Raw genomic sequence first — 13,350 nt, 5'->3', positions numbered from 1 at the left:
CTGATGAATGAGGTGGGTGCCCTGGTGACAGAAGATAAAGAGAAGGCAGAGTTACTGAATGCTTTCTTTGTCTCTGTCTATAATGCTAGAGGCTGTCCTGAGGAGCCCCATACCCCTGAGGCCCCAGAGGAAGTCGGGATAAAGGAGGAGTTTGCCTCGGTTGATGAGGACTGGGTTAAGGACCAATTAAGCAAGCTGGACATCCATAAGTCCATGGGCCCTGATGGGATGCACCCGCAGGTGCTGAGCGAGCTGGCGGAAGTCATTGCTAGGCCACTCTCTATCATCTTTGGTAAGTCGTGGGCATCGGGAGAGGTGCCTGAGGACTGGAGGAAAGCAAATGTCACTCCGGTCTTCAAAAAGGGCAAGAAGGAGGACCTGGGTAACTATAGACCGGTCAGCCTCACCTCCATCCCTGGTAAGGTGATGGAACAACTTATCCTTGGCATTGTCTCTAGGCATATCAAGGATAAAAGGGTCATTAGGGGCAGTCAACATGGCTTCACCAAGGGGAAGTCATGCTTGACCAACCTGATAGCCTTTTATGAGGACATAACCAGGTGGATAGATGATGGTAAAGCAGTGCACGTGGTCTATCTTGATTTCAGTAAAGCCTTTGACACCGTCTCCCACAGCATCCTCGCAGCTAAATTGAGGAAGTGTGGTCTGGATGATCGGGTAGTGAGGTGGACTGTGAACTGGCTGAAAGGAAGAAGCCAGAGAGTTGTGGTCAATGGGACGGAGTCGAGTTGGAGTCCTGTATCTAGTGGAGTCCCTTAAGGGTCGGTACTGGGACCAGTGTTGTTCAATATAGTCATCGATGACTTGGAAGAGGGAATGGAGTGTGCTGTCAGCAAGTTTGCTGATGACACTAAACTGGGAGGAGTGGCTGATACGCCAGAAGGCTGTGCTGCCATCCAGTGGGACCTCGACAGGTTGGAGAGTTGGGCGGGGAGAAATTTAATGAAATATAATGAGGGCAAGCGTAGAGTCCTGCATCTGGGCAAGAACAACCCCAGACACCAGTATAAGTTGGGGACTGACCTGCTGGAGAGCAGTGAAAGGGAGAGGGACCTGCGGGTCCTGGTGGAAAACTGGGATGACCATTAGCCAGCACTGTGCCTTTGTGGCCAAGAAGGCCAGTGGCATCCTGGGGTGTATCAGGAGGGGGTGAGGTTAGTAGGTCTAGAGAGAGGTTCTCCTCCCCCTCTACTCTGCCCTAGTGAAACCACATCTAGAACACTGCATCCAGTTCTGGGCCCCTCAGTTCAAGAAGGACAGGGAACTGCTTGAGAGAGTCCAGCGCAGAGCCACAAGGATGATTAAGGGAGTGGAGCATCTCCCTTATGAGGAAAGGCTGAGGGAGCTGGGTCTCTTTAGCTTGGAGCAGAGGAGACTGAGGGGTGACCTTATTAATGTTTATAAATATGTAAAGGGTGAGTGTCAGGAGGATGGAGCCAGGCTCTTCTCGGTGACATCTAATGGTAGGACAAGGGGCAATGGGTGCAAGCTGGAACATAGGAGGTTCCACTTAAATATGAGATGAAACTTTTTCATGGTGAGGCTGACAGAACACTAGAACAGGCTTCCCAGAGGGGTTGTGGAGTCTCCTTCTCTGGAGACATTCTAAACTCACCTGGGTTCCTGAGTTGACCTGATCTAGGTGTTCCTGCTCTGGCAGGGGGATTGGACTAGATCTTTCAAGGTCCCTTCCAATCCCTAACATTCTGTGATTCTGTGAAAAACACCTTCCCCCCACCCACCCTCTTCTATGTCCTCCCCCCAAGCGGCACAGGGGAATGGGGAATGGGGGCTAGGTTCAGTCCATAATGCTTCGACTCCGCCGCTCCTTCATGGTAACCCTCTTCCCCTGCTCCAATGTGGGGTCCCACCCAGGGAACGCCGTCCTTCCTGAACTGATCCTGCGTGGGCTTCCCACAAGCAGCAGCTCCTGAAGAACTACTCAAAATGTGTGTCTGTACCATGGAGGTCCATCTGTCAGGAGTAAACTGCTCCAACATTTTAACTCGGTCTTCACTAGTGGTCAGGATTTGCACATCTCACTGTTGTTCTTCAGTGGCCCAATTCTTGGGTATGTGAGCATCTATATGGCATACTTTTACAACAAGGTTCTCTACCCAGGCAGCAATATCTTGCCACAATGCAGCAGCCCAGATGGGTTTGCCTCTGCGCTGCCAGTTGCTCTGCTTCCATTGCTGTAACCACCCCCACAGGGCATTTGCTACCATCCATGAATCAGTATAGAGATAGAGAACTGGCCACTTTTCTCGTTCAGCAATATCCAAGGCCAGCTGGATGGCTTTCACTTCTGCAAACTGACTCGATTCACCTTCTCCCTCAGCAGCTTCTGCAACTCGTCGTGTAGGACTCCATACAGCAGCTTTCCATCTCCGATGCTTTCCCACAATACGACAGGACCCATCAGTGAACAGGGCATATTTCTTCTCATGTTCTGGTAGCTTGTTGTACAGTGGGGCTTCTTCAGCACGTGTTACCTCCACCTCTGATGATATCCCAAAATATTTGCCTTCTGGCCAGTCCACAATCACTTCCAAGATTCCTGGGCGACTGGGGTTTCCTATTCGAGCCTGCCGAGTAATCAGTAGAACCCACTTACTCCATGTAGCATCAGTTGCATGATGTATAGAGGGGATCCTTCCTTTCAACATCCAGCCCAGTACCGGCAGTCGGGGTGCGGGGATGATCTATGCTTCGGTACTGACCACTTCCGAAGCAGATCGAACTCCTTCATATGCTGCCAATATCTCTTTTTCAGTTGGAGTATAGCGGGCCTCAGATCCTCTGTATCCCTGACTCCAAAACCCTAGGGGTCGACCTCAAGTTTCCCCAGGCTCTTTCTGCCAGAGGCTCCAGGTTGGGCCATTCTCCCCAGTGTAGAGCACATTCATTACATCTTGCATGCTGACACAAGATGGTGCGCACCTGACCAAGTTGGGTAAGAGCATTTTGGGTAGCAAGCTGACTGGACTCAGTAGTAGGGCTTTAATCTAGATTCGATGGGGGAAGGGGATGTACCTGTAAGTGACTCTAAAGAACCCCTGAATGCCAATCTTTAAAAAACATCAGGGAAATACCTGTGAATCATCCCACAGGAATTAGGAAGGACTCCTCTAAAAAGGCGACGTGGCCCATAGCCCAGCTGAAGTACCTCCACACCAATTCACGCAGCATGGTAAACAAGCAGGAGGAGTTGGAAGCCACGGTGTAATTAGAAAACTATGATGTAATTGCTATCACTGAAACGTGGTGGGACGAATCACGCAGCTGGAACATTGGAATAGAGGGCTACAAGGTTTACAAGAGAGACAGGCAGGGAAGGAAGGGTGGGGTTGTTGCCCTCTTTATTAAGAAATTGATAGATTGTGAAGAGTTGCCTCTAAGAAACAGCCAAGAGCAGGTTGAATGGCTATGGGTAAAAATTAAGGACCAGACCAACAAAGGACACCTTGTGGTTGGGGTCTACTACAGGCCGCCTGATCAAGAGGAGCCTGTTGATGAGGCCTTCTTGCTCCAGCTACAGGAAGCATTGCACTCACAGGCTCTCATCCTCCTAGGGGATTTCAAACACACGGATGTTTGCTGGGAAAGCCACATGGCAGGCAGTAAGCAATCCAGGAGACTCCTGGAGTCCATTGAGGACAACTTTCTGGTCCAGGTATTAGACAAACCAACCAGAGGAGAAGCGCTACTGGACTTGGTGCTCACCAATGCAGCAGAGCTTATTAAAAAAGTCAGGATTGGAGGAAGCCTAGGTTGCAGTCACCACGCCCTGGCTGAGTTTGTGATCTCGAGGGTTACGGGCCTGGCTAAGAGCAAAGTCAGGACCCAGAACTTCAAAAGAGCCAGCTTCCAGCTGTTCAAAGAATTAGTGGATGAGATCCCATGGGACACGGTCCTTAGGGACAGAAGATCTGATCTGAGCTGGCAACTCTTTAAGGAAATTTTTGGAAGCACAAAAGCTCGCTATTCCCATATGTAATAAATCAAGCAGGGAAGGTAGGAAACCAGCGTGCTTGAATAAGGAAGGATCTGCTTGTCAAACTTAGGCAAAAGAAGGAAATACACAGACAGTGGAAACAGAGCCTGATGCCCTTGGAAGAGTACAGAAATGCTGTCCGGATGTGCAGGGATGGACTCAGGAAAGCCAAGGCACTGACAGAACTAAACTTGGTAAGGGACGCAAAGAATAACAAGAAGGGGTTCTACAGGTACATTGGCTGCAAAAGAAAGACTAGGGAGAGCATAGTGCATGTGAGAAATTAAGATGGAGAACTGGTAACAACAGACATGGAGAAGGCAGTGTTACTTAACAACTTCTTTGCCTCAGTCTTCACTAGTGGTCAGGCTTCTCGCATCTCTCGTGTCCCTGAACCTCTAGGCGGGGCCTGGGGGAGCAGAGTCCCTCCCACCGTAAGCAAAGAGCAAGTTCAGGACCTCCTGACGCAACTTAACAACTATAAGTATATGGGGCCCAGGGGCCCAGGGTCCTGAGGGAATTGGCTGATGTAGTTGCCAAGCCACTCTCCATCATATGTGAAAAATGGCAGTCAGGAAAAGTCCCTGGTGACTGGAAAAAGGGAAACATCACGCCCATTTTAAAAAAAGGTAGAAAGGAGGACCCGGGGAACTACAGACTGGTGAGCCTCACCTCTGTGCCTGGCAAGATCATGGAACGAATCCTCCTGGAGGCAATGTTAAGGAACATGCAGGACAATAAGATGTACCGGGACAGCCAGCACTGCTTCACTAAGGGCAAATTGTGCCTGACCAAACTGGTGGCCTTCTATGATGGAGTGACTGCATCAGTCAACAAGGGAAGACCAACCAATGTCATCTACCTGGACTTCAGTAAGGCTTTTGACACAGTCCCCACATGATATTGTAATCTCTAAATTGGAAAGATACGGATTTGAAGGGTGGACCATCCGGTGCATAAGGAATTGGTTTGATGGCACCAGCCAAAGAGTAGTGGTCAATGGTTCTATGTCCAGGTGGAGGCCGGTGACAAGCGGTGTCCCTCAGGGGTCTATCTTGGGACCAGTGATTTTCAATATCTTCATCAATGACATAGACGATGGGACTGAGTGCACCCTCAGCAAGTTTGCAGATGACACCAAGCTGAGTGGTGTGGCTGATACCAAAGAAGGAAGAGATGCCATTCAAAGGGACCTAGACAGGCTTGAGAAGTGGGCCCATGTGAACCACATGAGGTTCAACAAGTCCAAATGCAAGGTGCTGCGCCTGGGTTGGGGAAATTCCCAGACAGGAGTACAGACTGTGAGAAGAACTCATTGACAGCAGCCCTGCAGAGAAGGACTTGGGGGTTCTGATGGACGAAAAGCTCAGCATGAACCGGCAGTGTGTGCTTGCAGCCCAGAAGGCCAACTGCATAAAAAGAGGAGTGGCAAGCAGGTCGAGGGAGGTGATTGTCCCCCTCTACTCTGCCCTCATGAGGCCCCACCTGGAGTACTGTGTCCAGGTTTGGGGCCCCCAGCACAAAAAAGCTATGGACCTGTTAGAGCGAGTCCAGAGGAGGACTACAAAGATGATCAGAGGGCTGAAGAACCTTTCCTATGAAGAGAGGCTGAGAGACCTGGGAACGTTCAGCCTGGAGAAGAGAAGGCTCCGGGGAGACCTCATCACGGCCTTTGAGTACTTAAAGGGCTCTTATAAAAAGATGGAGAAGGACTTTTTACTCAGGTAGATAATGATAGGAAAAGGGGGAATGGTCTTATACTAAAAGAGGAGAGATTTAGACTTGACATTAGGAGGAGAGCAGGATGAGCATTAGGAGGGAGCAGGATGTGGCCTTCGCTATTCATGAGGAAATGGTTGGCGACCTGCTAAGGAGCTTGGATGTGCGCAAGTCGATGGGGCCCGATGGGATGCACCCGAGGGTACTGAAAGAACTGGCAGAGGAGCTGGCCGAGCCGCTTTCCATCATTTATCGGCAGTTCTGGCTATCGGGGGAGGTCCCAGTTGACTGGCGGCTAGCAAATGTGACACCCATCTATAAGAAGGGCCGGAGGGCAGACCCGGGGAACTATAGGCCTGTCAGTTTGACCTCAGTGCCAGGAAAGCTCATGGAGCAGATTATCTTGAGGGTCATCACGCGGCACTTGCAGGGCAAGCAGGCGATCAGGCCCAGTCAGCATGGGTTTACGAAAGGCAGGTCCTGCTTGACGAACCTGATCTCCTTCTATGACAAAGTGACGCGCTTGGTGGATGAGGGAAGGGCTGTGGATGTGGTTTACCTTGACCTCAGTAAGGCTTTTGACACCATTCCCCACAACATTCTCCTCAAGAAACTGGCTGCGCGGGGCTTGGACTGGTGTACGCTTCGCTGGGTTAGAAACTGGCTGGATAGCCGGGCCCAGAGAGTTGTGGTGAATGGAGTCAAATCTGGTTGGAGGCTGGTCACAAGTGGTGTCCCCCAGGGCTCGGTACTGGGGCCGGTCCTCTTTAATATCTTTATCGATGATCTGGATGAGGGTGTCCAATGCACCCTCAGTAAGTTTGCAGATGACACCAAGCTAAGTGCGTGTGTCGATCTGCTCGAGGGCAGGAAGGCTCTGCAGGAGGATCTGGATAGGCTGGAGCGATGGGCTGAGATCAACTGTATGAAGTTCAACAAGGCCAAGTGCCGGGTCCTGCACCTGGGGCGCAACAACCCCAAGCAGAGTTACAGGCTGGGAGATGAGTGGTTGGAAAGCTGCCTGGCCGAGAAGGACCTGGGAGTATTGGTTGATAGTCGGCTGAATATGAGCCAGCAGTGTGCTCAGGTGGCCAAGAAGGCCAACAGCATCCTGGCCTGTATAAGAAGCAGTGTGGCCAGCAGGTCTAGGGAAGTGATTGTGCCCCTGTACTCGGCTCTGGTGAGGCCGCACCTCGAGTACTGTGTTCAGTTTTGGGCCCCTCGCTACAGGAAGGACATGGACGTGCTCGAGCGAGTCCAGAGAAGGGCGACCAAGCTGGTGAGGGGTCTGGAGAACAAGTCTTACGAGGAGCGGCTGAGGGAGCTGGGATTGTTCAGCCTGGAGAAGAGGAGGCTCAGGGGCGACCTTATCGCTCTCTACAGTTACCTTAAAGGAGGCTGTAGTGAGGTGGGGATTGGTCTGTTCTCCCACGTGCCTGGTGACAGGACGAGGGGGAATGGGCGAAAGTTGCGACAGGGGAGTTTTAGGTTGGATGTTAGGAAGTACTTCTTTACCGAAAGGGTTATTAAGCATTGGAACGGGCTGCCCAGGGAGGTGGTGGAGTCACCATCCCTGGAGGTCTTTAAAAGACGTTTAGATGTAGAGCTTAGCGATATGGTTTAGTGGAGTGCTTAGTGTTAGGTCGGAGGTTGGACTCGATGATCTTGAGGTCTCTTCCAACCTAGAAATCTGTGTCTGTGTCTGTGTCTGTGTCTGAGATTCTTCACTCAGAGGGTAGTGAGGCACTGGAACAGGTTTTCCAGAGAAAAGGCCAAGGCCCCATCCCTGGAGGTGCTCAAGGCCAGGCTGGATAGGGCCTTGGCCAACCTGATCTAGTGGGTGGCATCCATGTCTATGGTAGGGGGGTTGGAATTAGATGATGTTTAAGGTCCCTTCCAACCTGAGACATTCTATGATTCTACGATGATCTTGTCCTGCTTGGACTGGCCAACAGGCTACTGCATGAACTATTTCACATTAACTTATACAAAAACTTTTTGTTGCTCGGGGCCCCAATTGAAATCAGTCCTCCAAGAGACTGGGCAAGTTAGACAATTGTTTAATGTCCTCTCTCTCTAAGGCAGCTATGCCAAAAGCCCACCGGTACCCTTTTGGGTCCTTGAAGTACCCTCTCCCGAAGCAGTCTATACCAAGGATGCACAGAGCATCCGGGCCAGTCACAGTCCAGTGCTTTTGCCACTCATTTCCAGTTAGACTCACTTCAGCCTCCAATACAGTTAACTGCTGGGATCCCCCTGTCACTCCAGTCACTACAGGGACTTTGTCTCCTTCTACAGTGCGTAACAGGTTTGATTGGGCAGGTCCAGCTCGGTTGGCAGATCCCCTAGTATGGACTAACCAGGTGGCCTTTGGCAAATGCGTATCCCAATGTTTGAATGTCCCAGCACCCATTGCTTTCAGTGTAGTCTTTTAGTAGTCCATTGTATCGCTCAATTTTCCCAGAGGCTAATGCATGATAGGGGATGTGATATAACCACTCAATACCATGCTCTTTGGCCCAAGTGTCTATAAGGTTGTTTTGGAAATGAGTCCCATTGTCTGACTCAATTCCTTCTGGGGTGCCATGTGGCCATAGGACTTGCTTTTCAAGGCCCAGGATAGTGTTCCGGGCGGTGGCATGGGGCACAGGATATGTTTCCAGCCATCCGGTGGTTGCTTCCACCATTGTAAGTACGTGGTGCTTGCCGTTGCGGGTTTGAGGGAATGTGATGTAATCAATCTGCCAGGCCTCTCCATATTTATATTTCAGCCATCGTCCTCCATACCAGAGAGGCTTTGACCGTTTGGCTTGCTTGATTGCAGCACATGTTTCACAATCATGAATAACCTGTGCTATAGTGTCCATGGTCAGGTCCACCCCTCGGTCACGAGCCCATCTGTATGTTGCATCCCTGCCTTGATGGCCTGAGGTGTCATGGGCCCATCGGGCTACAAATAATTCACCCTTATGTTGCCAGGCCAAGACCACCTGAGCCACTTCAATCTTAGCAGCCTGATCCACCTGCTGTTTGTTTTGATGTTCTTCAGTAGCCCGATTCTTGGGCACATGAGCATCTACATGGCGTACCTTTACAACCAGGTTCTCTACCCGGGCAGCAATATCTTGCCACAATGCAGCAGCCCAGATGGGTTTGCCCCTGCGCTGCCAGTTGCTCTGCTTCCATTGCTGTAACCACCCCCACAGGGCATTTGCTACCATCCATGAATCAGTATAGAGGTAGAGAACTGGCCACTTTTCTCGTTCAGCAAGATCCAAGGCCAGCTGAATGGCTTTCACTTCTGGAAACTGACTCGATTCACCTTCTCCCTCAGCAGCTTCTGCAACTCGTCGTGTAGGACTCCATACAGCAGCCTTCCACCTCCGATGCTTTCCCACAATACGACAGGACCCATCAGTGAACAGGGCATATTTCTTCTCATTTTCTGGTAGCTTGTTGTACAGTGGGGCTTCTTCAGCACGGACCACCTCCTCCTCTGATGATATCCCAAAGTACTTGCCTTCTGGCCAGTCCATAATCACTTCCAGGATTTCTGGGCACTCTCTCCATGTAGCATCAGTTGCATGATGTGTAAAGAGGGTCATTCCTTTGAACATCCAGCCCAGTATCGGCAGTAGGGGTGCCAGGAGGAACTATGCTTCAGTACCGACCACTTCCGAAGCAGATCGAACTCCTTCATATGCTGCCAATGTCTCTTTTTTGGTTGGCTTGTAGCGGGCCTCAGATCCTCTGTATCCCCGACTCCAAAACCTTAGGGGTCGACCTCAAGTTTCCCCAGGCTCTTTCTGCCAGAGGCTCCAGGTGGGACCATTCTCCCCGGCTGCGGTGTAGAGCACACTCTTTACATCTGGTCCTGTTCGGACTGGTCCAAGCACTACTGCATGAACAATCTCCGTTTAATATGTTCAAAGGCTTGTTGTTGCTCAGGGCTGCATTTGAAATCATTCTTCTTACGAATAGAGCAGGTTTACAATCAGACTGTAATTTGGAATAGGCATTCTCCAAAACCCCAGGACACCTAGGAAAGTTTGTGTTTCCTTTTTGCTAGTTGGTGGAGACATAGCTGTTATTTTGTTGATCACATCCATTGGGATTTGCCGACATCCATCTTGCCATTTTATTCCTAAAAACTGGATCTCCTGTTCAGGTCCTTTGACTTTATTTTGTTTTTTGGCAAAACCGGCCTTCAGAAGGATTTGGACTATTTCCTTCCCTTTCTCGAAAACTTCCTCTGCTGTGTCACCCCACACAATGATGTCATCGATGTACTGCAGGTGTTCAGGAGCTTCCCCCTGCTCCAGCGCAGACTGGATCAGTCCATGGCAAATGGTAGGGGTATGTTTCCACCCCTGGGGCAGCCGATTCCAGGTGTATTGGACTCCCCTCCAAGTCAAAGCAAACTGTGGCCTGCACTCTGCTGCTAGAGGGATGGAGAAAAATGCATTAGCGATATCAATTGTGGCATACCACTTGGCTGCCTGTGATTGCAGTTCGTAATGGAGTTCTAGCATGTCCGGCACTGCAGCACTCAGTGGTGGCGTGACTTCGTTCAGGCCACGATAGTCCACTGTTAGTCTCCACTCACCATTAGGCTTTCGCACTGGCCATATGGGACTATTAAAGGGTGAATGAGTCTTGCTGATCACTCCTTGTCTCTCCAGTTGACGAATTAGCTCGTGGATGGGAATCAGGGAGTCTCGGTTGGTGCGATATTGCCGCCGGTGCACAGTTGTGGTAGCGATTGGCACCTGCTGTTCTTCGCCCCCCAGCAACCCCATAACAGAAGGGTCCTCTGAGAGACCGGGCAAGGTAGACAACTGTTTAATGTCCTCTGTCTCTAAGGCAGCTATGCCAAAAGCCCACTGGAGCCCTTTTGGGTCCTTGAAATGTCCTCTTCTCAGATAGTCTATGCCAAGGATGCACGGAGCATCCGGGCCAGTCACAATACAGTGCTTTTGCCACTCATTTCCGGTTAGACTCACTTCAGCCTCCAATACAGGTAACTGCTGGGATCCCCCTGTCACCCCATAAATACAGAAGGGTTTTGCAGTTGTTCAGGGGTGAATTTCCAAAACACTGGAGGTGCCCACTGCTCTAGATGCCTGCCCATATCCTCCCACACTCCCTGCCACTCGCAACTATCCCGCCTCAGGACAGATCTCCGGATGAGATTCCTAAGTAGTTGTTTAACCTTAAACAAAACCTGAAGCGCATTCAAGAGACATAACAATAACACCATGCTAGTCTGAACATCCCAAGGATATTCAAAATCTTGGAGAACTATCGTAACTAGCTCCGAGGATAAAGGGGTGGTGAAGGAGAAAGGGAGAGTGAACAAGTAGGAAAAAATATCTTCCCCTGTCCCCTCCACAGATTGACTCCCTGATGAAAAAAGGCAATAGGTGTAATTGCTAATAGTTTCTGAGATATCATTTCCAAAGTACAGAGTTGATGACATTGCTGAGTATAAATACCAGGTTAGGGTCATGACCAGAAATTTCATCATATCGTAAGCCATTGTTACACTGCACAGTACCATAATGATCTTAAACCTGGGCTCGGAAAGGATAAACAGCACGACAGGGAGCACATACAGAAAGTAATGTGCTATAAAACTCAATTTGGAAAACAGGCACAGCAGACTTGAGATTAAAGCAATCAACATTGTGACTAGCAACTATTAAGCAGGTCGAATACTGATACCAATTTTGGTTTAACACACTCTGGTCAAATCTGTCGTTATCTCAACCCTTCGTGCCCCACGTTGGGCGCCAAATGGACTGTTGTGGTTTAGCCCGGCTGACAGCCAAACACCACACAGCCGTTCGCTCACCCTCCCCCCTCCCTCTCTGGGATGGGGGAGAGAAACGGGAAAGTGAAGCCTGTGAGTTGAGATAAAGACAGTTTATTAAGACAGGAAAATAACAGTAACAACAATAATAATAATAATAATAGTATTAATAGTAATAATGTGTACGAAATAAGTGATGCACAATGCAATTGCTCACCACCCATTGACCGATGCCCAGCCTATCCCCGAGCAGCCGGCCCCCCCTCCACCCCGGCTAGCCACCCCTATATATTGTTCAGCATGACGTCAGATGGTATGGAATACCCCTTTGGCCAGTTTGGGTCAGCTGTCCTGGGTCTGTCCCCTCCCAGCTCCTGCTGCATCCCCAGCCTGCCCGCTGGCAGGACAGAGCGAGAAGCTGAAAAGTCCTTGGCTTGGTGTAAGCACTGCTCTGCAACAATTAAAACATCAGCATGTTATCAGCGCTCTTCTCATCCTAATCCAAAACATAGCACCCTACCAGCTACTAGGAGGAAAATTAACTCTATCCTAACTGAAACCAGGACATGTACGTTAATCCAGAGGAAATAGAGTAAATCAGTTATGTTAGGGGGATGTAATTCTGCTGACCAAATGTTTTTCATTTAAGAATATGGGCATGTCAGGTTTGGAAGTTAGAGTGAAACCTTTTTTTTTTTTTTTTTTTTTGAGCTGTTGAAACAGAAGTATCTTAATAGTTTTAAAGTGCAGAAGTGGTTTTCTTTTCATGCTCTCATAATTCAGCAGTTGCTTCACTGACTGTATAGACAGTGTTTTACAGGTATAATGCACAAAAATGAAAACTACTTTCTTGAGAAGTTATTTAACAGAGTTGTCTTTTACAATAGGTTTTTATAGTATTCTTTCCAGAATGTTCCAGAAGTGATGAAATACGAATAAGTGAAATTATTCAGTAGTTTAGCTTTTGAAGTATGCTGAGATGAACATGTTATTGTAAAGTGCAGTGTGCAGTCGGTAGCTATATGATTCTGAATACCTTTATTAGAATTAATTAGCAGTTTACAAAAGCAAAATAGCATACTAAAGCAATAATCAAGTTAATAGTACTGTAGACAGTTGATGATTTGGTTTAGAGGCAGTAACTGTAATTTATAAGCAGATAAATGTAATCTGACTGGGTAATATCCTAACAGATTTCAGTGGTGCTACAGTTCATGGTGTATAGTGGGAGCTTCCAAGTTTCTCACATATCTTCAGCCAGCCATGGGTCAGGGTGTTTTTCTTCTGTGCTAAAATAAAAAATGTTCAGTTAAAGATCAGGGTAGAAATTCTCAAGAATAGCCAGGAAAGTTGCATTACTCAGTGTTGCCCACTGCAAGTTCTAGCTTTTAGAGTATTAATGTTTCATGATAAGTAACATCAAGATAGATTAGATGTGAAGAAGATAAGCATAGACTTCAATTAGAGAAGAGCTTTTATTTCAAACCTCTCTCTAACTTAAGCAAAAGGACAACTTCCCTTTAAAGTGTACAGTGTACAGCTACAGCCTTTTTTTTTTTTCTCACTGATGTGAAATAGCTGCAAAGACTTAAAAAAAGACTTGTTAAGCAATAAGGAAGAGAACATGACCTGCTTGTGGTAAATTACATCTGTCCCCTCTTTCTTCAGGGCTTTCCATCTGTGTAAAATTTGTTTTTCTGTCATGTTCAGTACTAAGTGGATAGTATACAAATGTATTGCATAACCATTATTATTTTGAGTAATTTGTAGTTGCACTTAGCCAAAATTTCTTCTGAGTCCC

Source organism: Cygnus olor, chromosome W (assembly GCF_009769625.2).
Source record: "Cygnus olor isolate bCygOlo1 chromosome W, bCygOlo1.pri.v2, whole genome shotgun sequence".
Taxonomy (NCBI): Eukaryota; Metazoa; Chordata; class Aves; order Anseriformes; family Anatidae; genus Cygnus; species Cygnus olor.
Note: the sequence above shows the minus strand (reverse complement) of the source record.